General features: G+C 44.8%; 1 pseudogene across 1 annotated transcript in view; it reads right to left on the reverse strand.

Annotated features, from left to right (window-relative positions):
- Positions 1 to 26,321, reverse strand: part of LOC146822463 (uncharacterized) — a 64,280-nt pseudogene that overhangs the window by 5,887 nt on the left and 32,072 nt on the right. Inside the window, exon 2 of the transcript XR_014963310.1 lies at positions 9,021 to 9,157. The product of XR_014963310.1 is annotated as an uncharacterized LOC146822463 (transcript). The remainder of the gene's footprint in view (positions 1 to 9,020; positions 9,158 to 26,321) is intronic.

A 26,321-nucleotide genomic window follows, 5' to 3' on the forward strand; every position in this document is an offset into this window, starting at 1 on the left:
GAGTGAAGCAATGCCTTGTACGATGGGTGGTGATCACCCATTCCATGGCCAGCAACAGTGAATGGAGGGCAGCACGGCTTCCCAGCACAGGGTCGGGCAGGTACATGAGCGGAAAGGGAAGATGAACAAGTGCACACCAGTCACGCCAATATGGATGAATGCATATGCCATTATTACAGCACAAACCCAGCCAGAAGGCAACGGAGCACTGTGCATGGTCAAAGACCAGCATAAAGGGAATGAGTGATAGGAGGGGTAACTGGTTTCTTGACGGTTAATGCACTTGTGATATAGGGTTCTTTAAAGAGGTGCATTTTGACCTCTTTCACAAATATGAGCAGCTTTGGGGCGGCGGTCCTGAAGGATACAGGGATGTTGTTCAAATGTGTATTTCTCACCTCTCATCCTTTGGCGCCCCTGATGAGCCTGTCGAAACCAATGGTGAATAATGATTTTTTTTGAAGGAGTGAAGTTTGTTTGGAGGGTGATGTCATTGGTGTGGCAACCGCATGTTGGGGTTCCCCTCAGAAAAGGGGATTAGAGCCTGATGGGGTAGATTATAGCACTGTAGGGCAGTTATGTGAGATTGGAGATCAGTGGGCTCCTGGCATTCTGACAGGTGAGGTCAGGGAATGCACCAGAGTGCATTGCTTCTGTGCAGCGGCAGCATCAATGGGATTACACCCCATGGAGTGACTAACAGGAAATGTTCAGTGATCCTCCAGCAGGGAAGGTCCTATTCTGTCTGCAAGTTCTCTTGACATGTGAGCATGTAATAGCTGGCAGGATCCATGGAACTGTGTGGAGGAGGTGATGGGGGTTGAGGGGGAGGGGTGCATGGTTGAGGGGGTAGGAGCTAACACTGGTTTCATATGGACTGAAGGATGTGCAAAAAGAGCAACATTTCAAGGAAGTATTACAGTACAGTAATTCGCGCAGAGTCAGTTCTTTTGCTTTTTTCGGCCAAGTATCTAGTATTAGGTACCAAGTGGTGTCAAAGAGTTTATAATTTTCCCTACAATGGTCATCTGCTTTACAAAGCATCTCAATGTAAGGTGTGACTCTAAAAAGCAGCGGACCATGAGGTCAGAAGAGAGAACGCAGAGCATTACTAACATTATGCAGAACCATCCAATTGTAGGGCCTACATACACACAAGGGGGACACCTGAAATGGGTTCTACACCTTACATAAACCCAGTACACAAAACTACCTTCGCACACGCACCAAACATCCTGGGGGTGGGCGGAGGGGGGAGACATGTGAGGTGAGGAGGAAGGGCTCCAGCCATAAAACACATCACAAATATATAAGCAAGAGGTGGTAGGTATTCTGGCCACTGGCATTCGGTGCCCAGTAATGTGTACCAGTCTACTTTAGTTAGTAGTGTCATGGACTGGTTCTGGGGACAGTAGTCGCCTACAACAAGCACCTACCGCTCCACGGCTAAAAGAAAAGGTCTCAATCTACTTCTGACCTTTTTCACCACACATAAATATTGGTGGGGAGGCGCTTAAAATAAGCTGAATAAAGCTAGCAAATGCTGTAAAAAAAAGTCAGAAAACCCCTAACACTGTGGGCAATTCACGTTACATCTAATCCTGGCTTTACCACTTTACCAAAATGTGCTGGAAGTAAACACCAAATGTTAAGTCTCTGCAGGGCCTCTATACAGGTCATTATCCTGGGATTGTGGTTCCTCGGCCTCACCATCACATTCTCTAACACCCCACGTGTGGTTTACTGCACTAGGAAACTACAACCAGGAGACTGTTTAACCCTGGCCTACCAATGTGTCTAATAGTGCGCTTGGGGAATCGCTGATTATATTTATGGCTCTACTCCTATTTATGTCCAAGATCGTGGGTATTTACAATCATCCAAGGGTTGTAAGTAAAACTGTGGTTTTAAAAATGGGCTTAGACTGTGGTGACGCGTCTTTAACTTAAGATTCCGTGCCTGTGGCCCCTGGAGTGTTGATGATGGATCGTCAGGAGTGGTCCGGGCAGCTGTGTTCCAGGTGCAGTTGGGTGAGTGGTGAATACATCTTATTCTTAACCTACTGATGACACCACATAGACATTGGCTCTGGGGAGGGTGGGTACACAGTGTCCAATCTCATGGGCTATTCCCTAGAATGTATCATGCTCCACATTTGCACAAAACATAAAAAGCATGGACAACAGAAGTGCAAGCCTCAAACCTACAAAATAGGAGACAGCAGCAGAGCGAGCAAGCCTTACAAAACATGTGCAGACTCGGCAGCAACTGCCCAGACATTCAGTGAAAGTGTAGGTGTGCACCACTGCCAAGAGGTCCTTGAGAATGTTGAAAACTTTAACCAATCTTTACCCAACATGCTTTGCAAGGCCGAATTTTTAATCCCCTGCTCATATTGGTAAAAAAAAAAACAACAGTACATGTTCCAGAATGGAAAGTAATGTTGGCGTAAACATTATGATTTGTTGTATGCTGAAGTGTAATGGGGAGCAAGAACAAAAAGGTTGGGCTAGGATGCGTCCCGTAGTAATTACCAGTGCCTGAGATGAACCCAAACAATACATCCATCTTTTTCCATATTCCTAAATGCGACAAGAATGTCCATGCTCGCTGCACCTCTAGAGTCAAGGCCCAGAGAGGCTGAAACCAGTCTTGCACTGCTTGTGTTGCGGATCAGAAAGGACCTGGCTTGGCCTTTCAGGCTGGACTGCTCCTATTGGAAGGAATCTTAGGCTGATTTGCATATTTCTGCTTCCTATCTGAGGTGGCATGGTGGGCCACACAATGATGGACTGGGATGCAACCTCAAGTCTTTACCAGTGGCTGAGATTAGGTTTTCAACTTCACTGAAAATTCATCACCTCCCTTTAAGCCCGATGATGTCCACGATATTACAGGAAATAGCATTACATTACAATGGACCCAGACTTGCTACAAATGGAGATGGCATCAGGAAAACTACATGAGAAGACATAGAGAAAAGACTTTTGAGGACTGCCTCGCAGACACTTCCTTTCAGCAAGGTACGCAGGTAGTGCAGTGTTGGGAGCTCCAGGGCCTGCGGCGAGGCACTCAAGGTACTGTCAGACTACTGCAACGCTTACCTTGAGCCTGAGGTGTTGCCTTGTAAAGACGAATAGCAATCACCTCCACAGTCCCTTTCCTCTTGTAACGTTTCTAAACAGGACAAGGAAGAAGACTGGGTCAAGGGAGTGGAGGTCCTCTATAGTTTGGTATAGCACTGTCAAGAGCAAATGTCTGAATCCTGTCACGGGATCGTGATGAAGACGATAAAGTGTCTGGGCTACTCTTCCTAAAGTGTTCTTGATGAGGAAGTGATCAATAATTCAAGTAAACCTAGGCAAGACTCAGTTGACACCACTGAGTCTCTCCTCCTATTGATGCAATCTTTGTAGTGCTTTATAGAAATCCAGAAACAAAATAACAGAGTTGGAACAGCCCCATACAGGGGAAAATGCTTCCGACATGTGGACTATGTGGTTCCCCAAAAAGTGTTCCAGGTGTGTTGAGAACAAAGTAATAGTTAAAGCACTCCAAGCGTGTGGATGGACAACATAATAGGAGCGCTTCCTGCGCATTAGTGAGCAAGACAATGGTTGAAAAGCTTCCTGCGCATTACAAAATAAAGCTCAGAAAAGTGCTCCCAAAGTCACCAATACAAGCATCAGGAGCCCACAACAAGTGCGAGTACTTACGGCAGGGCCGGACTGGGAACCGAAACAGGCCCTGGCAAACTGCTCAGCCTCCCCCTCTCCTCCCGGCTGAGGGGGTGCAGCTGAGCATTTTACGAGGGCCGGTTTCGGCCGATTTTGTTACGGGAGCGATATTGCCGATCCCCTGTAACAAAAATGGCCCCCCAGGGGCCCAAAACCAGCCCCCACACTATTGGCCCATCGGGGAAATGCCTGGTGCCCGCTACGGCCAGTCCAGCCCTGACTTACGGGTGCAGGTGAATAGATGGCTAGGTTTCAGATTGCTATGCGTGACTTTCTATATAATTTCAGTGCAATTATAAATGACATTTCAACGACTATGAGTGACGCTTTCTCGTGAGAAGAATCAAGCAATGGACACATATAAATAACAGAAATTACACCCATTGAGCAATGAGAATGAGCAATGAGAAAAGCTAAGAAGATCTTAAAACTGCTGCAAAGCACCAGAAATGGAAGGGCACTAAACAACATGACATATAGAGATCCCTGCCCCTGAACAGGCCACTTGTTACTAGTAGGAAGTCTCATCTTCCACACTCGCAACAATACCATTAGTGTTTTTGAAAATGTTAACTGAAAGTACAGAGAAACAACTCTAAGAATAGGGCAGCGCTGCAGCCAGCCAGCCAGCACTTGACTGTATGTACCTCATTTAAAATGTCCTTTAGGCTAGTCCTTTCATGTATACCTCTATTTTTCATACATTGTCCTGTCCACACGACAATAACGATTCTAAACACGTGACCTTTTACCTAGTACCTTGCTCCTGTGTCTTTGCAGCCTGGCTCTCAGTACTCTATCATAATCCCTGTACCTGACGTACCAGGCACGGTATAATTATTCTGTATAATGTCACCACTTTTTTTCATCCTTGGCCAACAGCCTGCTGTGCATGATCGCATTTGTTTGGAAAAACATTTAAGATTGTCTTCAAAACATTAATGACTGTTTTTAAAACATATCAATTCTAGAAGAAACCCTAGAGTGACCACTCTAGTATATAAGACCCTTATTCCCCCCTTCAAATTAGAGATTTCCTTCCAAGCTGACACGTGGTCCTGCATGCTGAACCTTCGACATGCAGCGATCTGACATCCCTTGCGGGGTGTCATCCTCGAAGCAGAGACAGGGTTCTTCGTTCTCAACCATCAGTTGAGGGGGATGATTCTTCTCTAGGGGGTTTTTGTCTACACACTTACATATGCGCATATACATGCAGTTCAAGGCTGGGTATATTTAGCCAAATTACTTAGGGCGTTTATTTTAGGAATATGCAAGTGCTAGTGTTTTTATCTGAACTGCTTATTTTCATCTTATTAGCACTATGGTACAAATGTATCTACTATTTACTATATTGGTAGTAGCAATCTCTTGCGTATGCTTCTGTCTCCTGATTGTCGCAGCACATATGTTTTACACAAGACTGACGCTGGACCAATAAATACTTATTGAAATGTCCTAATCGTCCTCCTCTGTATTTTCTGAGAATAAGTGAGCCAGAGTGACTGGGTGAAAAGTACTGTACTGTTTTCCACGATCATTGAGGAATCAGGGTTGTCACGATCAGTGGTTGCCAGAGACTACCTACACGACTGTAAGATACATGGGGGTGGCAGTGGCACTGTAGAGCTAGCTGGTCTAACGGCTGACAAATCCTGTGGATGTGTCTGGAAGCGGTCGGGACACCAAGCACTCAGTTTAGGTCATCCAAAATGCACAGGTCCTGGGAATTCCTAGGAACTACACGACATGGCGCCAAAAACGTTGGTTTGGTTCTTATATTTAACAGTAAAAATCTGAGAAGTTCAGTCATGCTTTCTCAGAAAGCCCTACTCAGACTTTTCAGAGACGTCTGAAGTGGGAAGGGGTATCCGCCTCAGCTGAGCAGTTACACTTTTTGTTTTTACTGAACGTTTAAAGAAGCTTGGAAAGATAAATGGTTCCCCACATTGTGCAAAACCCTTAAATTTCTAAAAGAATATTTATCCATCTCCATTTGAGAATGACTGAGTCCACGAGCAGTGGTTCAGGAAATGGCTTTGTTAACTTCGGAATTGAGGCACACGAGGTGTTCGGATCGGAGGTATTCTATTCTTGGATTCAGTTTCCACCTGCAGATCCACAGATTAAATTGTTCCACACATACATTGTGGCTAAACCACCGCAAGAATACATTCCTTTAAAAAGACATTGAAGTCCAGTTAACTTACCAGCAACTCAGAAAGTGGTTTAAAGTCGCCCTCCCACACACAAAATCTGTCATAAGACTTGGTCCACTCAGCATAGAAGGAGCAACCTGGCCAGTCTTAGCGACATACAAAGTGGATGAAGTCCGTACAATATATAAAGACATAGTCCGGCTATACAGACACATTGTCTAGTTCGTCATGCGAACATTAACAGACCAACCTGCGAGAAGTGTTCCAGTGGGTCCACATCAGACCACACCCAACATTAACCCACAGACACTAAAATCAGTGATGGGGACAATCCCCTCGAAACGGGAGCAAATTCCATTTTGGATAGCACAGAAAACTGCACAGCTGGCAGTAGTATTTCCCCACATGGGTCCGCAGGAAAAACACAGAATGCTAACCATTTGCTTGCCAATAGGGATGTTTCCCTCGATTGAGGATTGTACCACTTGGGGAACAATCTTTGCTGCCATTTACATCAGAATACATGGTACCCCTTCCATACCAGTCGTTCCAGAAGTATTAAAACAGATACAGAATGAGTACGGGCAGGACCCGCCCTGGACTTGGGAATGAACCTGATGGGTAATTTTTCCCAGGTCTCTGCAATCATCCTGAGCAACATAAAAGGGGAGGCAGCAGCAGTGGCTATACACCACCACCTAAGGGAATTAGCTCCTATAAATAATGAGCGGGAATTACCAGAAATTATCAATGAAACCTATGTTGCATTAGATAGATTGGGCGCCAAACCAGGGAAGCCACAAATGGCGGGTAGTCCTGATAGGACAACTCAAAGCAAGCATCCACGTCTTCTAAAAAGAAATGGGAAAATAAAAACTCTAAAAATAACAATTCAGAAAAGAATTCAGGATCAAGGGATGGGTCTCCCCAACGGGAGTCCTCTGAAAAGAGGTATAACCTTAGGAATCACGATAACATTAAGAAAACTGAGAGGTATCAGGACATTGATACACATTCCTTTTGTTCCTTCCAGGGTTCATCAAAAAACTCGGGAGAGGGACGGGCGATCAGAACAAAAGACTGAAGATCGACCAAAGTCAAAGTGGGAAACACATCATAATTCACATTACATCATCAAACAGGAAGAGCAACCTAAAGCAAAACCTCATTTCAAAAAGAAGAAAGTAGCTGGCTTGAAAATTAGACATGCCCAGGTTTCTGAGGACTCAGCTTCTGAACAAGGAATAGGATCTGACGATGCTAGACAGCGAGGCAGAAGTAACAATAGCTCGCCAGAAACTGAAGGATTTTCTGGTGACAGCAGTATTGAATGAACACATCACGGTGGAAACACCTGATACAAGAGTTAGTGTCCCCCATCGATTACACAAAATTACACTCCAAATAGAGGGGGCCATCTCAAGAAAAGTTAAAGGTCTCTTTTGGGAGAACTTAACATATGGATATGACATACTGGTAGCAGAAAAAGATTGGCCGTCTGAGTTTGTGATGGATTGCCCAAGAGAGGAAAGCGTAATTTTGCCTTCTTTCTCCGACCTCGTTCCAGAAACTTTAAAACATTCATACGCGCTAGCGCTAGGTCCAGAATTACATTGCAACCATGTAGGGTGGTACGTGGAGCCTACTCACCACGAAATCCCATTAAAATCTACTCCAAATCCACAAAGACAGTACCTTATTAAAAACAATGCAAAAAGACAGGTCAAAGAAATCTTAGACCAACTTAAATTCCAAGGTATGATTGAGACTTGCACCTCCCTGATGAACAATCCTTTGTTTCCCGTAATGAAACCTGACAACTCATATTGTCCAGTTTTAGATTACCGACATTTAAACACATGCACATGAACATTCGTAGTTCAAAACGCACACAGTTATTAATGAATAATATTGCGTGGAAGAAATACAAAACAGCATTAGATATCTATGTACTATGTAGATGATATCTATCTAACGGATGATGATTTACCTGAACACTTGTGCAGGGTGAACAACATAATTGTGGGTTGTCCCAATTTGGGCTACAAATTTAATTCCAAGACATCAAAAATTTCCCATCTCAATGTCCTATTTTTGGGATATGAGCTCTCAAGTGAAGGCAAGAGCCTGGCAGACAACTTTTTAAATAAGTGCGCGCTGCTCTAACCTCCAAAAACTCTCAAAGGTTTGCAATCCATCTTACAATTTTTTAATTTTGGCAGAACATACATTCTAGAATATGCAGAAAGAGTAAAACCTTTCTACGACTTAAGCAGACCTGATATCACACCACACCATGGACACAGCAACACACAGATACTCTCCGTTCAGTTCGGGCTGACATTATAGCATCAAAACATTTGCACACACATGTGAATTCTACCAACTTGGTGATCCGGGTGGCCCCGGGTTGATCAGGATATACATATATTACTTTCAATGAAGGTGAGACAGTCCCAATTGCATACAAATCACATTTATACAGAAATGCTGAAATGAAATTTGCAGCAACTGAAAAAACATTGACCGTAGTATAAACTGCTGTAGTGAGAGAAAGAGCACTAGCACAGGGGAAATGCATTATTGTTGTAACCCCGGTACCAACTTTAGAAGCTGTTACCAAATTTGAAAGCACTGCATTAGGCTAATTCTCTCACTGCAACAGATGTAGGTTACAAGTACGATTCTATATTAAAAACGCAAGCGTTCCTGCAGTACGAACGAGAATACCCTCTCCCGAATGAAATCTTGTCTCTAGAGAAATATGAATACATCATTTACACTTATGGTTGTGCTCAGCCTGCTATAGGAAGTAAACAACAGTATAGCGCAGCATGTGCGATAGTGAGGGACGTATGCAGGATGGTAAGTTCCATCCCAGCAATACGACTACGCAATCTCTAAGAGATTGAACAGCACAGTTGGCAGAGCTGAAAGCCCTGATACTAGCACTACAGTATACAGATCGGGAATTCTCCACACTGACAGTGGCGATCCGTTCTACTGTGTGCAGTCTTATAATGAATATCTTCATGACTGGGGCCAGAATAGGTTTAGAGATTCAAAGGGTTGCACAATTAAACATAAATTGTTATGGGTACAAGTGGCAAAACTGAAAGCATACCTGCCACGAGCTCAAGTTATTCACACCTTGAGTCTTCAACATGTTGGCGTATATGTTGAAGGGGATTCACTGGCTGATGAAGCTGCCAAAGCGACAGTTGCTGCAATCACTAGTTCTTAGAACAAGAAACACGGTTCCTGTGGAATGGTAAGTGTCAGTGATAATAGAAAAGCGCACAATCGCAATAAACTTGAGGGTTGAAGTGATATCAAAGAGAGAGGGACCAACCACACCACTGATCTTGTTACATAAGTCTGTATTAATCATAAATCATAGAGAAATGATACATCAAAACATTTGTGCAAGGTGTCCCAAGTGTTATATTGAACCTAACAGTTGAGTGACAAGGTGTAAAAATATATACAAGGTTTCACGTTTTGTATCAATTGAAAATGACCACATCTGATATATTCACATAGTATAAAGCAACTATATACAGTGATAAGTGCTTCGTGAATGGTTCGTTTTCATCAATGGTTTCGACGACGTTTCGACCCTCTCTAGAATGTGGGGTCTCATCAGGACCTATGATAATGGTAATAGACCATGTACTGGCGAACTTATAAAGAATCGAGTGAGGCAAGGACAAGGAATACCTGAGTTGTCAAACGCGCAGCTTTAGTGATTGGTGCCAACCGAGGATGAAGTAAGAAAGAAGGTACTCACAAGGAACCCGGCCGGGTTCTGATGGAGTGCAAGATAAAGAAAAACAGAAGAAGATTAGGGACAAGAAGGGCTCTGATGGCAACAATTTGTATACTGATGAGGGGGAGCACTTACCCCAGTTGAGGGTGAGAGCTGGCGTTCGCGATGGGGTGGATGTAGGTCAGGAAGACATGGGATCTGGTGCTGGGGGAGCATACGGAATTAGTACCAGGCTGACCGGGTCACTGTTAGATAAAATTGTGATGAAAACAGATTATTACCGGGGCGTAGCCATCCGATAGTGACGGATGCGTAAAGTGGGTCGGGGTGTTACTGTGTCAATGCTTTAGAAAGACCGATTCCTGAAAGTGAAGGAGTCGTAGAATTAGCAGTGCTGGGTATTTTAATTGTGATGTGAAAGCTCGCAGGGCTGCATGTCTCTTACCCAAATAGGAAAATGGCTCTTGGTGCACTTTTGATGCGGGCTTACAACAGGCTGCCTTCGTCTGTCTGTTGATGGTCGGTAACATGGGACCGACGTGCGCATGGGTTAAATAGTGTGGAACGGGTTAGAAACCGGAGCCGCGCGCAGGCATCTGAAGGATTGCCGCATCTCAGATGGATCCAGTTTTCGGGATAAGTGAAGTGAAAAGTGAGAAAAGACGGCATGGAAGTGTAGAAGGGAAGGTTTGCCTTCTTAGCGCTTTACTTAATATATTATATATACGGAGCCGCAATGTGGACTGAAAACCGGTACACAAGGTGTTTAATGTAGCGGTAAAAAACTCGGTGTGGGTGTGTTGTATTTACATATTGTGAGTCATACCGTAAAGAACATGAAAGGCACATGCGTTGATAATCTATACATATTTTCCAAAATTGGTAGATATTAGGCACAAACTAACACGTCATCTACAATACAAGCTGGGTGCACGTTGTCTGTCAAGTGGCATTGAACTTGAGTGATGCACTTGTCCAATTAGGTAGTATATCGTATTGTAACAGTGCTGGGAAGTACAATTCACAAATAGACATAGGACGAGCAAGGAACATACGATTCACAATTAAACATAGTGCGAGCAAGGAACATACGGTAATGAAACAATGTAGACTTACGTACATACTGGACATAAGCTCGTCAATAACAGGTGTATTAAGTCAAGCGCTAAGATGCCAACCTTCTCTTCTACACTTCTTTGTATACCTTTTCCTCTTCTCTCTCTACCATAAACATGCCATCTGAAGGATTTCCTCGTCTCGGATGGATCCAGAGCAAATTCCGTTCTGGATAGCACAAAAAATTGCACAGCTGCAAGCAGTATTTCCCCATACGGGTCTGCAGGAAAAACATAGAATGCTAACAATTTGGGGCGGTTCCCTCAATTGAGGATTGTACCACTTGGGGAACAATCTTTGCTGCCGATTACGTCAGAGTACACGGTACCCCTTCCTTAGCAGTTGCTCCTGATTTATTGAAACACATACAGAACAAGTACTGGGCAGTACCTGCCCTGGACTTTGGGATGAAACTGATGGGTAATTTTCCTCAAGTCTCTGCAATAATGCTGAGCAATATAAAGGGGAGGCAGCAGCAGTGGCCATACACAGCCACCTAAGGGAAACAGCTCCTATCAATAGGGAGTGAAAATTTCCCAAAAATTATCGAAGAAACCTATGCTGCAATAGGTAGAGATAATTTGGGAACAAAAGCAGGGAAGCCACATATGACGGGTTGTCCCGACAAAGACAACTCAAAGCAAGCACCCACTTCTTCTAAAAGGAAATGGGAAAACAAAATTCTAAAAATAACAATTGAGAAAAGAATTCACGATCAAGAGGTATAACCTTAGGAATCGTGATAACAATAGGAAAGCTGACAGGTATCTGGACACTGATACACGTTCCTTTCGTTCCTTCCAGGTTTTAATAAAACTCGGAGAGGAACAGGCAATCAGAACAAAAACAAGAAGATCGACCAAAGACAAAAAAGGAGCACATTGAAATTCAGATTGTATTATCAAGCAGGAAGAGCAACTTAAAGCAAAACCTCAATTCAAAAAGAGGAAAGTAGCTTGCTTGAAAATTAGACATGCCCAGGTTACTAAGGACCCAGCTTCTGAACGGGGAATGGACTCTGACAATGCTAGACAGCGTGGCAGAAGTAACAACAGCTCACCAGAACCTGAAGGATTTTCTGGTTACAGCAGTATTGAATGAGCACATCATAGTGGAAACACCTCATACCAGAGTTAGTGTCCCACATAGACTGTACGAAATTACACTCCAAATAGAGGGGGACATCTCAAGAAAGGTTAAAGGTCTCTTTTGGGAGAACTAACATATGAGCATGACATTGTCAGGCTCACCTGAGGTCTCCGCAGGGACGAGAGGCAGGAGATTGATGAAAAGATCCCAACGGCCCTCCACCACCAGCCTGCCCAACTAAGTCAAAGCAGCACAGGTGAATAGGGGGAAGAGGGGAGACAAAGGGAGGAAGAAGAGAGAAGCAGGTCCAGCACATGTCCCACACCACTTTTAGCGTCACTGGGGTCCAGAGGAATTCCTGTAAACAGAAGGTTGAATCAATACTGGACTACACTACGTGCAACATAGTATATAGCTGTGATTCTTCATAACATTCTACCTGTTAGTCTCCCCTCTTCCATGTGTGTCCACAAAACATACAAGGCGTAACCAGATATGAATACTTCCTAAACACAGACAAAAAAGAACAATTAGTAATGCTTTTACTGATTCAGGGGTATAATGCCTTTGAATGGCGTATTTTGAGCAGCTTACCTCAGACCTATGAGGAACTCGGTTGTTAGGCAGCCATAATAAGAAAAGAATACTGAAGTGGGTTGTTAACAGTACAACTCAATGTAAAAGCAAATCCAAATGTGTAGTTGCCTAAAATCTGTAGAGCCAAGCTAAGCGCAATAGGAGTAGAGATTCTTGCTAGCTTGAATGCTCCGAAACTACAGCTATACTCCTTGCCTCAGGAGTCGATAGAGCTGACCTTACGTTGTGGAGATACACACTACTATCAATACTGCCAACGATGAGCGTGATCACCTGCTAGGAGATAATCATAAGGAAAGTGCAGATTCCCAACGCGCAACCCAGAGTGCGCCCCTGCATCACAAACAAAAGAACAACCTCTTAGGAAGCCACTGGCGCTAGCGCAAGCACGTTATCACCCAGACAATGAGATCTCAGAGGCAGGGGCCGAGAAGAGCAAACACGAGCCAAGGAAGATCCACAAACTGCCGACAGGAACGATGTTTTGCAGGAAGGCGAGGAACCACAGCAGTTCTCTAGGCGCGACGACTTTGTGGACGCGACGCGCCCGTACCGAAAACGAAGACCCGGAAGTACCTCAGCTGTCCCGGACAAACGAACTCTGGGGAAAACAACTAGAACGCAAAGCGCCAGCGCTTCGCTAACGTCTCCTTTTATGCAGGCTGGGACTCCGCCCCCGCCTCTTTGCCCGCCACTGTGCTGGACTGGGCGCAGCAATGACAGTATATTCCCCCTATAGAACCCCCTACTGGTTTGGGCTTCCAGGGGTATTTGCGATGGAACAATCTCACCAAATGAGGCGCATGCACATGACCCACGGTTTCCCAAGTCCGATCTGCAGGCCCACACCCTTTCCAATGGATGAGGTATTGGAGTTTACCTCGGACTCTTCGAGAGTGTACAATAGCCCCTACCTCGTTCTGAGGTTCCGTAGCGATCTGAACCCTAATATTCGGTATCATAGTACTGACACGATTTTGATACCAATGAACCGCAAATGATCCATTATATACATGACAGTATTTTCGCTACGCAACGAGCTTGGATTCGCTGGAGAATAGGGCATTTCTGTTGTCAAGTCATGGCATCCATTTTAGATGCAGCGTCCATTTTGTTTCTTGCCCTCACATAGTCAATGAACGGACGATGACCCCGGCAGGATCACCTTGTTAAGGACACGTAAGCTCGAGTCCCGAGAAAGGCTGACGCTACATGACTAGGCATAATCAAGCTGCCTCCCTTGCCTGAGGCCTATCCTGCTATACTGGTTCTCGTATCCATTGTCCTGACCGAGAGGCCGAAGACGATAGCCCTGCCCGTTTACGATCCATAAACACCTCTTATCCTGCCTTTCAATCCTTGCACCTGGCTCTGCTCCTCTCCTTCTGGGCTTTTACAATGGGGAGGTTACGATTTTTATGATGGGGAGGATCAGGTAGAGAATGGAGAACTGACAAGAGAATTTGATCGAATACCGAAAACCTACAACTAACCATTGTTTGATGTATATTTATTGTCTGTTTGGGATATCGGGTTGGGCATGAGAAATATTCGTGTAATGTTGCCCCAAGAAATTTTTCGTGTATTTAAGAAACGACCCACTTAATGCAATTTGAACAGTCTCCTAGATTCTGCCTCTGTGTGGTTCCTATGACTTCTGTGTCCCTGCAGTAAATAAACCTTGGTCTTTGACGCCGCCATCGAGAAACCCGCGTCTCTGTTTATTTTGTGCACCGGGACAGGTGGAACTCAGGGGTCTTCGGGTGTTGTTTCCCTGACACCTCTGGACTCTTAAAAGTCCAGAACCTCAAATTGGCGCCCAACGTGGGGCGACGTCATTCGGTACCGGTCCAAAGCCTGAAAAAGTTCGAGGAGCTTCGTGTGAAGATTCCGGAGGGAGGTACCCCGCTTCATCGATCCCTGCATGTCGTAAAAGTGGCCCGACGATCTCTTCCACGAGGGTTCCCGTTCCCAGACGGCTACAGAGGACCGCTGCCTTGGCTGTCGCCCTGTCTTGGACCCGAGGTGCAGACCTTAGTACGGCGAGACGTAGACGGGTTCTCCTTGGTGACGTCTTCCACATTTCAGTTAAGTATTAAGTGGGTCGTGCTCAGTTTGGTTATTCGGATACGTTTGTTTTGGATTCGTAGATTATCATTGGTTGCTCTTGTTAAGATAATCTTTGTCTTTGGTATTGGTTCATTTTTGGTAGGCCTAAGTTCTCTGCGCATTTTTGGTTGGAATTTGTCTTCGTTAGTCATGACTTAAGGTAACAATTGTTTCTTGTCCTTGTTACGTTGCAACGGGGATTCCCGGTTGGAGGATTCGTGTTTGGTTCCTCCGATTGGAACTCCTACATATGAGCTCTACTGTAAACATGGTGTTGGTCCTATTACGTATAATGAAGTATGGGTTCGTTATACCAGAAAAGATGGTGTCCTTAGTTGGCCACCGCATGGTAGTTTCGAAAGTGAAATCCTAGACAATCCAGAAATGAAGTTGTTTAAGAGAAAAGCCCGGCCGGCAATGTTTGATTCTTTTCGCATATGGCGTAAAGAAGCCAAACAGAGAGAAATTAGGAAATCAAAGCAAGAACAGAAAGAGAAAGGGTTGACCTTAATGGAGTCTGCTAGGCAGCTGCATGTCAATGAGACTGAGAAAGCAATGGAGATGGCGAATAGAAAATATAATTTGGCAATTGATACATGTTACCCTGTACTGCCATCTTGTCCTGCTAAGCCGATAGAGGACCTTGAAAAGGATCCTCTGTTGTCTTACCTGTTGAGCTCACCTCCACCGTATGCACAGGGTATTACAGCGCCACAGTTACTACCTGTTGTACAGCCAGCTGCTGGTCAGCCTGGAATAGGTGCTCCACTTCCTTTGAATCCAGCTCCTGTCTTTCCCGTGATTAATGATCCCACGGCACCCCCTCTTCCTGGGTCGCCTATTCCGCCTTTGCCTGTCGTTTCGCATACTGCTTTACCTACTACTCCCACCCTCACTATATCATCTGCTTCAGCTGCCCTGTCCCCAAGCCCTGTCATTTTGACTCCGCTTTCCGTTCGTCGGAAGATAGCCGACTCTGTAACTAACATCTTAACTCCTCTCTACAGGTCTTTTATTGGGACCCCCGTTTCTGACTCTATACAGAGACGTAGCCAGCTTCCTGGTCCCCAGGAACAAGAAATGTTAGACTCGACAGCTCTTAGGTGGATGTCGAAGACTGCGAAGTATGATGTACAAAGGGTGTTAGACACCTTTATGCAATGGAACGAACCAACTCAACGTTACGTTTTTGACGTGATGTGTTCTCTTGTACGTGAAAAATGGGATGATGATGACTTAGATACTGTCCCCTCTGATTTGAGAAATATTCAGCAGAAATTCGCCGCAGGAATGGTGATAGGTTCAGAAGTAGGAAAAGCGATAGAACTGATTTTAGCATATAGAGATGATTGCCCTCTTCGAATGCCAAGGGACCATGATGGTTCACCGATAACTAGAAAAAGACGAGGTCAGTATCCGATGAGGGAAGTTCCGCCCATATGGCGCGAAGCAGTTGCCGCTGATGGGGCTAATGGTATTGCAGCTGCTCCAGCACAATTCCAGAGAGTGTGGATACACATCCCTTGGAAGCGAGCTGAAGTACTAGCAGTAAAACAAGCATTGCCAGACCCGCGTAAAAATCCTGCTGGTTATTATAAAGAGTTGACGCAAACAGTCCAAGCGTGTATCATGAATTTGGCAGACATTGAAATGCTGTTTGGCAATGTAGTGCCACAGCCTATACGGGCCAAGATTCGGCAAGAGAACCACCCAGTCGCCCTAGGAGGTGATTGGCCAGCTATCGTAGCGGCAGACGCACAGCAAATTGGCGGAGCTAAGCCTGAACCCCTGATTGCTGACTTACCTGGCAGAATAATTAATCTGATGAAAACGCTGATGCCAGCGTTACGAGTAAATTGGGATAAACTATCAGCATGCAAACAAAAGAAGGACGAAAGCGTCTCTGACTTCTTCACTAGATTTGAAGAGACCTTCGTAGACCACAGTGGACAAGATATGAGTACCGAGGGAGGTCAGAGGTTGTTTGTCGATAAGTTCGTGTTTAATTTACTACCTGAGCTTAGTAATAAGTTAAAGGATTCGGAAAGTGCATGGGCAGTATCGACGACAGCACAGATACTTGCAACTGCCCAGTATTACGAGAATAGAGAGAAAGAAGAGAAGGAAAAGTCAGAAAAGAAAACAAAAGATTTAAAGACTAAAGTACTATTGCAGCAGGCTTATCCGCCTCGCTCGAATCAGTCAGATTTACAACAGCGACCCCAGTTTCAGCAGCAGTCGCAACTCCAGCAAGGGACGTCCCAAAGATTTAATTATGGATTTCCCCGACAACAGTTAGCATGGAACCAGTGTGCCTATTGTAAAAAGGAGGGTCATTATAAGAACGAGTGTCCAGTACTGCACGCACAGACCAGTGGTGTCCCAGCTCAGAGAGGTAGTGTTGGGTTTATGCAAACTCCTAGAGGTAGAGGACGTGGTACTATGACACCACAGGCCGATCGTCCATCAAATTATTTCGATCAGCGAAATGTACAACCTGCACAGCCAAGTAGATCTTCACAGTATCATGTTGAGGATTACCACGATCATAATGAACAGATTCAGAGAAGCGAGTACTAGGACAGCCACAGGCAAAGAGAGGGAGTAGTATCAGTTCCAGTTGATCAGAGTGGACCTTATGTCTCAGTAGTTACATCAGGCGTGGTCGAACCGTTTCTGTTGGATACTGGTGCGGCAAAAAGTTCAATCATGCGTGCGAAACTCCCTGGCGCACCTTTGTCCGGCTTAACGAACACTTCAGTAGGTTTCTCAGGCGCCCCTGTTCACAATCCTGTGTCTAGTCCTTTATCTATCTCTGTTGGGCCATGCGAGCTAGAAGCACCCCTCATCCTAACAACCGGTTGTAATGAGAATCTGCTTGGTTTAGACCTGTTAAAACGCCTGCATGCGACATTGTACTGTTCTCCTTCGGGAGTACAGCTCACATTAGGCAAGGGAGTCATCTCTCCAATGTACATGTCGATGGATAAGCTCCCACCGGAGCTGCATTCTCTCCCTGATACTCTTTGGGCAACTGGTCCTAACGATGTAGGCCTCTTGGAAATTCCCCCGTATGTGGTAAGTCTAAAAGCGAATGTTAAATTCCCACGAATCCCACAGTATCGGATTTTGAATGAAGGTGAACAAGCACTCTTACTGATCGTGAAAGACTTAATACAGAAAGATGTGATAGAGGAAACGAGAGGAAATGTCTGCAATAGTCCTGTCCTGCCAATTTTAAAACGCACTGACCCTTCCAAGCCTCCAATCTACAGATTTTTGATCGACCTCAGAGAGGTTAATAAAATTGTGATTCCGCAGTTTCCAGTGGTACCAGATATCACTGCATTATTGACGTTGATTCCTGCATTGGCCTCATGGTTTACGGTGATCGATTTGAAAAATGCATTTTTCAGCATTCCGATAGCAGAAGAAAGTAGAGATATTTTTGGTTTCTCCCTAGGAGGTCTCAGTTTCAGATTCAAGCGCGCTCCACAAGGCTATTGTGAGAGCCCTTCAATTTATAGCCAAGCATTAAAAAGTCAATTAGATACTCTTGTACTTCCTCCTGGTGTTGCTCTGATCCAATACGTAGACGATCTTTTACTGGCTGCTGATGACAAGGAAACTTGCAAAACAGCTACAATTTCTTTATTACGACATTTGTCAGACTTACATCACAAGGTGTCACCTTCTAAACTGCAATATTGTTGCCAAGAAGTGACCTACTTAGGTCATCTTTTGTCAAAGGAGGGAAGAAGGTTGACCCCAGAGAGAATCAAAGCAATTTCGCAGATGACTGTACCAAGCACACAGAGAGAAGTGCGTGCGTTTTTGGGTATTACGTCATACTGCAGGCAATGGATCCCAAATTTTTCTCTCATGGCAAAACCATTGGTAGCCCTGACTGGAAAAGGTGTTCCGAGCCCTTTGCCATGGTCTGATGAATGTCAACAGAGTTTCTCCGACTTACGTGATGCGCTGTGTTCAGCTCCTGTGTTGGGTACTCCTGACTACAGTAAGCCGTTTACACTATATGTCCATGAAAGAGAAGGTTGTGCATTGAGTGTATTAACGCAACAATTTGGTGACAAACAGCGGCCTTGTGCGTATTTCTCATCTACATTAGATCCGGTAGCCAGAGCGTTGCCAAGTTGTTTGAGAGCTACAGCAGCAGCTGCAGTGTCTATCCGACAGTCTGCTGGACTAGTCATGAACAACATGTTAATAGTCATGGTTCCACATGCTGTGGATACACTTATGAATCGAACGAAAACTCAGCACCTCACCAGTGCTAGATTATCGGGCTACGAGCTGACACTATTGGCAAGTCACATTCAGATCAAGCGATGCAACATATTGAATCCAGCAACGCTGTTGCCGACTACTCAAGAGTCGAGCGATTTAGAGCCCCATGATTGTTGTTTCAGAACTGAGGAAGAGACAAAAGGTCGGATTGATTTAAAAGACACTCCATTACTAGATCCAGACGGCATTTTATATGTCGATGGGTCCTGCTTTAAATTACAGAATGGTGATGTGACGGCCGCGTATGCAGTTACGACTTTGAGTACAATTGTGGAGACCGCAAGAGTGAGTCAGAATTCTGCCCAGGCTGCAGAATTAATTGCATTGACAAGAGCGTGTGTTTTAGCTGAGGGAAAAAGAGTGAATGTGTTTACTGATAGCCAATACGCCTTCGGCGTTGCACACAGCTTTGGACGTCTCTGGAAAGAAAGAGGTTTTCTCACGTCCCATGGAACTAAAATCCAACATGGACAGTTAGTCAGCGATCTATTGGAATCCCTGACCCTACCGAATGAAGTTGCGATTGTGAAGTGCAGTGCACATCGAAAGATTACGGATGATGTTGGCCGTGAGAATGCATTTGCTGATGAGGTCGCCAAAGAAACGGCCAAGAACATGACGAGCCGGATGTACGTTGCAACATCTGCGAGATGGATTGCTGAATCAGGAATGTGTGAGAATACGATTGACAGTGTGAAGGCAATCCAGAATGAAGCAACTGAAAATGAGAAGAATACATGGAGGGAGAAAACGGTTAAATTGGATTCGAGTGGATGTTGGATTGATCTGTCTGAACAGCAGCGTTGGATGTTACCTGATGCGTATGTGCTTGCGGTAGTCACGATGGCGCATGGAGCGGCGCACATCAGTTCGAAAGGGATCTGTAAAATGTTAGCTCCAGTATGGAAGAATGATGGAATTACTAAGTGTGCGGAAAGAGTGGTGAAAAATTGCATGGTATGCCTGATGCATAATCCTGGCAAGGGAACCCCAACCCCAACTGGTCATTTCGCTCCCCCTTCTTGTCCCTTTGAAGTGATTCAGTTGGATTATATCCATATGGATAGGTGTAACAATCTTAAATATGTCCTGGTGGTAGTCTGTGCCTTTTCAAGATGGGTAGAGGCATACCCATTAAAGGATAACACTGCTATGTCCACTGCCAAAATCCTCCTCAAAGAGTACTTCCCCAGATATGGTATGCCACGGATTGTTTGGTCGGACAATGGAAGTGAGTTCGTAGGGAAAGTTATGAAGAGTGTGTGTGCGGGCCTGGGGATCGTCCAAAAATTTCACAGTGCGAATCACCCACAGTCAGCAGGTTTGGTTGAAGGGTACAATGGCACCCTGAAATTGAAACTTGCTAAAATTCAAGCTTCCACTGGTCTATCTTGGCCAGATGCACTGCCTTTAGCTCTATTGTCCACCAGAGCGACTGTACACTCTCGAGTAGGGCTTAGCCCATATGAGATTGTGTTCGGTCGTCCTGCTAATGTTTGGGGAGTCCCCAGGCCAAAGGAATTCAAACAGATTGAATACCCAATGTTGATTGATTATCTTTATGATCTGACTACTAAATTAAGCCTTATTCGTCAACAGGTATTCGAATCCTTGCCTAAACTACCAGAGAGTCCAGGCCACACGCTGAAACCAGGAGACCAGGTGGTGGTCCGAAATTTCGAACGGACTCGAAACCTGCAGCCAAGATTCGTGGGCCCATACCAGGTGCTCCTGGCAACGAGAACTGCTGTACGACTAGCTGGAAAAAAGAATTGGGTACACGCTAGCCATACGAAACGTGTCCCTCTCCCACTCCCCTACGACAACTGGGTTAGACAGGGATTTGGTGTATCCGAGACAGAACCTGTTCCTAGGCTTATCCCTTTCAGTGATGCAGAGTATATAACGGACAAACAAACTGAAACGAAAAACTCTGACACCTCAGCAGGAACTGCTCTTTCAAACCCTGAACAGAGTGGTGTACAAAGTGAACATTTATCACCTATGGAATCGAACATTTCTGCACCTGAAGACCAGCTATTTCAAGACCAGACAAGACCTGGAAAGTACAGATATAATCTACGTTCTCATGTTTTGAACTAATGACATTACATAATTACCTTTCTGTTTGAAAACTGTATGGTGTTGATCTTGTTGCATTCCGTTCAGTCAGGAAGTTTTTTTTTTAATCTTTTGTTTTTTTGCTATCCTCTTACCTTGCCGTCTGGGTTACCGTAGGGTCGTAACGTGTGCCTTGTTTTAATTTGCAGGGAACCAGACACAAGGTCGGTTTCTTCTGTCTACTTTGGGAACTCCCAAGGTAAACAGAGGCAATTTTTAACAGGTACAAACCATCCGTTGCGAACGGTTGTAGAAGATGGAGCTTCCTGAACTACGACGGGTTAACGTCATAAATGTGCACAAGACCAAACTGTATGATATACTTTATAGCAAATGTTTCCTAATGCAATGTGCCCTGACACTTCTGATTGTTTTTATAACTCTGGTAGGCGGAATTATTTTTGGTATTCAATTAATCTTTGCACCTGTTATGTCTACAATATCTCCCCATGTTTCTGTTTCTCCGACTGTTGGTTCTATCCATTCTTTCCATCCTTTTCCTGCACATGAGCAAGCTTGACGCTCCGAGTTTATAAATAACACTTTCATTCAGCTCTTGCACCAACATCAACTAGTGGTAAACACAACGAACTATTGGGTATGTGGCTTGATACCCCATACCATGGATAAGGGCATTCCCTACCTAGTTTTGCCCTTTAGTTATAATGGATCATTCTGGGCATTTCAGACCATGTTCGCCTATGCTCTAGAGACCTATCCCCCACGTCCTCCGCGTTCCACTAGGTATAACTCCGCTAACAGAGCCTTGGTAAAGGGAATTACTGACATGGTTAGAGACGTCAATGACACTCCGTTTATTCCCAAGGATGAGTTGCGAGTTTACATGGGGTGGAACGTTACAGAATATGGCATTACTCTGGGTGAGAACAAATGCAAAAGCTCGACTCCGATCTGGGTCGTACCTCACCAAGGTCAAGTCTGCTTGCAAGGGAATGGGAGGAATCCGAAAGCTCGACTAGGGAAGAGTGACTGTATTGAAACATGCGTGTTCCCGTCACAATCTTCCCCTGCATTTGTAGCCGCTAAGGGTACCTATTTTGTTTGTCAAGACAGAGCATATACATGGCTGCCCGCTGATTTCTCAGGCTCATGTTATATCGCTCAACTGTTACCTCTGACATACACTGCTGCACCGGACTATCACAAAACTAGAGTTGTGAGAGGTGTTTTCAGTAAAGAAGATACTGCTGGCCAAGAAGCAGGAGACTTTTTCAAGGGTTACCTCCCGTTCTGGGGGCCTATGGCCAACAGTAGAAACCTACGTCAACTAACACGAGTAGTTGAATCCACCATCACCGAAACTGCGGGTGCCCTTAGTCACCTAACGGCTGAGCTTCAAGCGGATCGCCTCATGACGTTACAGAACCGTATGGTCCTTGACGTGTTACTTGCAGATCGAGGTGGGGTATGTAAGATGATCCAATCAAGTTGCTGCGTTTTTATCCCAGATAATGCGCCAACGGTATACAAGGCCATCTCTAAGTTGCACAAAATCTCTGACTCCATTCACGTAGAGGAAGGTGACTGGTCACTAATGGGATGGCTCTGGAATCTGTTATCTGCGTGGGGATGGAAGGTTCTAATGGTCATTGGTGTTGCGTTGGTATTTTTATTTTCATGCTGTCTCATCATTCAGTGTGGTCCTGCCTTATGTAGCGTTTGTTTCATCATGCGTAAGAAGACCACCTGTTTTTAAAGATGCGCCACGGGATAGAGTAATGATACAACAACATATCAGTGACCTAATGAACATAGAAATGGACTCTGACATAGAGTAAGCTATTGCCTATGTAAGGGCAAAAGGACGGTCTGAGGTTCCGTAGCGATCTGAACCCGAGTATTCGGTATCATAGTACTGACACGATTTTGATACCAATGAACTGCAAATGATCCATTATATACATGACAGTATTTTCGCTACGCAACGAGTTTGGATTCGCTGGAGAATAGGGCATTTCTGTTGTCAAGTCATGGCATCCATTTTAGATGCAGCGTCCATTTTGTTTCTTGCCCTCACATAGTCAATGAACGGACGATGACCCCGGCAGGATCACCTTGTTAAGGACACGTAAGCTCGAGTCCCGAGAAAGGCTGACGCTACATGACTAGGCAGAATCAAGCTGCCTCCCTTGCCTGAGGCCTATCCTGCTATACTGGTTCTCGTATCCGTTGTCCTGACCGAGAGGCCGAAGACGATAGCCCTGCCCGTTTACGATCCATAAACACCTCTTATCCTGCCTTTCAATCCTTGCACCTGGCTCTGCTCCTCTCCTTCTGGGCTTTTACAATGGGGAGGTTACGATTTTTATGATGGGGAGGATCAGGTAGAGAATGGAGAACTGACAAGAGAATTTGATCGAATACCGAAAACCTACAACTAACCATTGTTTGATGTATATTTATTGTCTGTTTGGGATATCGGGTTGGGCATGAGAAATATTCGTGTAATGTTGCCCCAAGACATTTTTCGTGTATTTAAGAAACGACCCACTTAATGCAATTTGAACAGTCTCCTAGATTCTGCCTCTGTGTGGTTCCTATGACTTCTGTGTCCCTGCAGTAAATAAACCTTGGTCTTTGACGCCGCCATCGAGAAACCCGCGTCCCGTGTTTATTTTGTGCACCGGGACAGGTGGAACTCAGGGGTCTTCGGGTGTTGTTTCCCTGACACCTCTGGACTCTTAAAAGTCCAGAACCTCAGTACTCCTCTTACTTATCAACTTCAAAGGGAACCGGTTGGACTGGTAACTCAATACCCGGTGTAACAGGGTTCAATAAGGATACATGGAATACCGGGTGTATCTTCAGGATGTCAGGAAGTTCTATTTTCATGGCCACTGGATTGATGACTTCTACAATGCTGTAGGGACCTAATATATCGAGGTTTGATCGGTATGTGGCGTGTGGATAATCAAACATTATTCCCCACAACGTAATCAGGGCTTGGGCGGCGATGAGCATCTGCGCTGTCCTTATAAGCCGCTTTGGCCTTTTCAAGATTCTCTGTTGCTGCCTTTTGTGCCTCTTGGATTTGTGCCAGAAACTATTTAGCTGCCGGGACTGGTGCAAAAGATGTAGAGTGAGAAGGTAGGAACCTGGGATGGAAACCATAAGAAACAAAGAAAGGGGAATACCCTATGGAGGAATGTATACTGTTGTTAATGGAGAATTCTGCTGCCCATAAAAACCTATCCCAATCTACCGGTGTTTGTAACAACTGACATCGTAGATATTGTTCTAAGCATTGGTTGATTCTTTCTGTTTGTCCATCCGTTTGGGGATGATGCCCTGAAGAAAACCACATATCTATACTCAAGAGTTTACCCACTCCCTTCCAGAAGTTAGACACACATTGGGTCCCCGATCAGAAACCAAAACAGTGGGCAATCCATGCAACCTAACCACATGCTGCACAAATAACCATGCTAACTCTTGTGAAGTGGGAAGCGCTTTTAGAGGGCTGAAGTGGGTCATTTTGGTCAACATGTCTACTACCACCCAAACTACTGTGTGTCCTTTGGCTTTCTTAGGAAGTTCCGTAACAAAGTCCATTGAAACAGTGTGCCAAGGACTAGGAGGAGTAGGCATGGGGAGTAGGAGCCCAACCGGGGCTTGATGAGAACTTTTACCCTGTGCACATACATGCCATTTTTGGACATAGGACTTAACATCAGCCAACAGAGAGGGCTACCAGAAATAACGACGTACTAGGTCTGATGTCTTTCTATAACCAGGATGACCCACAAGTACATGAGCATGACACCACCTCAAGACTTGTTCCTGTAACTCGGGTAGGTATCATGAGATCGCCCTGTATGTATAAGAGGTTGTTGATTCTGTTCCCTTGATGTTTCATTTCCCAACTCTTGAGCTCCTCTGTGTATTGAACCTCTCTTACTTTCTGCAAAAAGTCTTCTTCTAGTGTTAGTGCTCCTAAAATGCATTCTGGGGCTATAATAGGGGGTGCATCCGATGTTTGCTCGTCAGCCCCATAACCCAAGCGGGATAATGCATCAGCTTTCCCATGTTTCCTATCAGACTGATATCAGATTGCAAAGTCATATTCACTAAAAAATGAAGTCCATCGTAATTGTCTTGTGGACAAGGCTCTTGCTGATTTCAGAAATAACAAGTTCCTATGGTCAGTTAAAACAGTGACTTTATGTAAGGCTCCCAATAGATACTGTCTCCACTCCTCGAAAGCTCTTTTAATAGCCAGTAATTCTCGGTCCCCGACTGAGTAATTTTGTTCAGTGGTGTTAAGCTTATGAGAGAAAAAGGAGACAGGAAGCAAACACCCAGTGGAAGTGTCTCTTTGAGAAAGGACGCCTCCAATGGCCATCTGAGATGCATCAGTTTCAACCGTAAAAGGACGGGAGGGATCCGGATGTCTTAAGATGGGAGCCTGCGTGAAAGCTCGCTTTAGAGTTACAAAAGCGGATTCCGCTTCAGGGGATTATAAAAACTCTGCGTTTTTCTTAAGCAATCTAGTAATAGGAGAAGCAAACTAAGAAAAATTGTTGATAAATCGCCTATAAAAATTGGCAAACCCCAAGAAGCTTTGTACATCTTTCACGGTTTTGGGGGATGGCCATTGTGAAATTGCCTCTACCTTCTGTGGATCCATGCTGACCCCTGTAGGTGTTAAAACAAACCCCAAAAAGGCTACTCTAGTCGTATGAAACTCACATTTATCGAGTTTGACATATAGATGGTTATCTCTTAGTCTTTGCAGCACTGCCTTCACATGTCTTTTGTGTTCCTCCATGGAGGAAGAATATACTAGGATGTCATCTATGTATGCGATGGCATAGACGTCCAACATGGCTCTCAACACTTCATAGATGAAATATTGGAAGGCTGCAGGAGCGTTACAAAGCCCGAAGGGCATGACTAAGTACTCATAAAGCCCAAACTTAGTACGAAAGGCTGTCTTCCACTCGTCGCCTTGTTGGACTCTCACTAAGTGGTATGCCTCTCTCAAGTCCAACTTTGTGAATATCTTTGCCTGCTTGACCTGATCTAACAAAGAGGATATCAGTGGCAATGGGTATCGGTTTTTTATGGTGTTGTTATTCAGTATGCAATAGTCAATGCAGCATCTGAGACCTCCCTCCCGTTTGGGGATAAAAAAAAGAGGAGAAGACGCCGGGGACCTGGAAGGACGAATAAATCCTATGCGTAACATTTCATCCAAATATTCTCGTAAGTACAGGTTTTCTTTTTCAGTGAGTGCATGAATGCGCAAGGAATCTGGGCTCAAGGTATCAGATCTATCCTACAATCTTAAGGACG

The sequence above is a fragment of the Triturus cristatus genome, chromosome 6 (assembly GCF_964204655.1).
Source record: "Triturus cristatus chromosome 6, aTriCri1.1, whole genome shotgun sequence".
Taxonomy (NCBI): domain Eukaryota; kingdom Metazoa; phylum Chordata; class Amphibia; order Caudata; family Salamandridae; genus Triturus; species Triturus cristatus.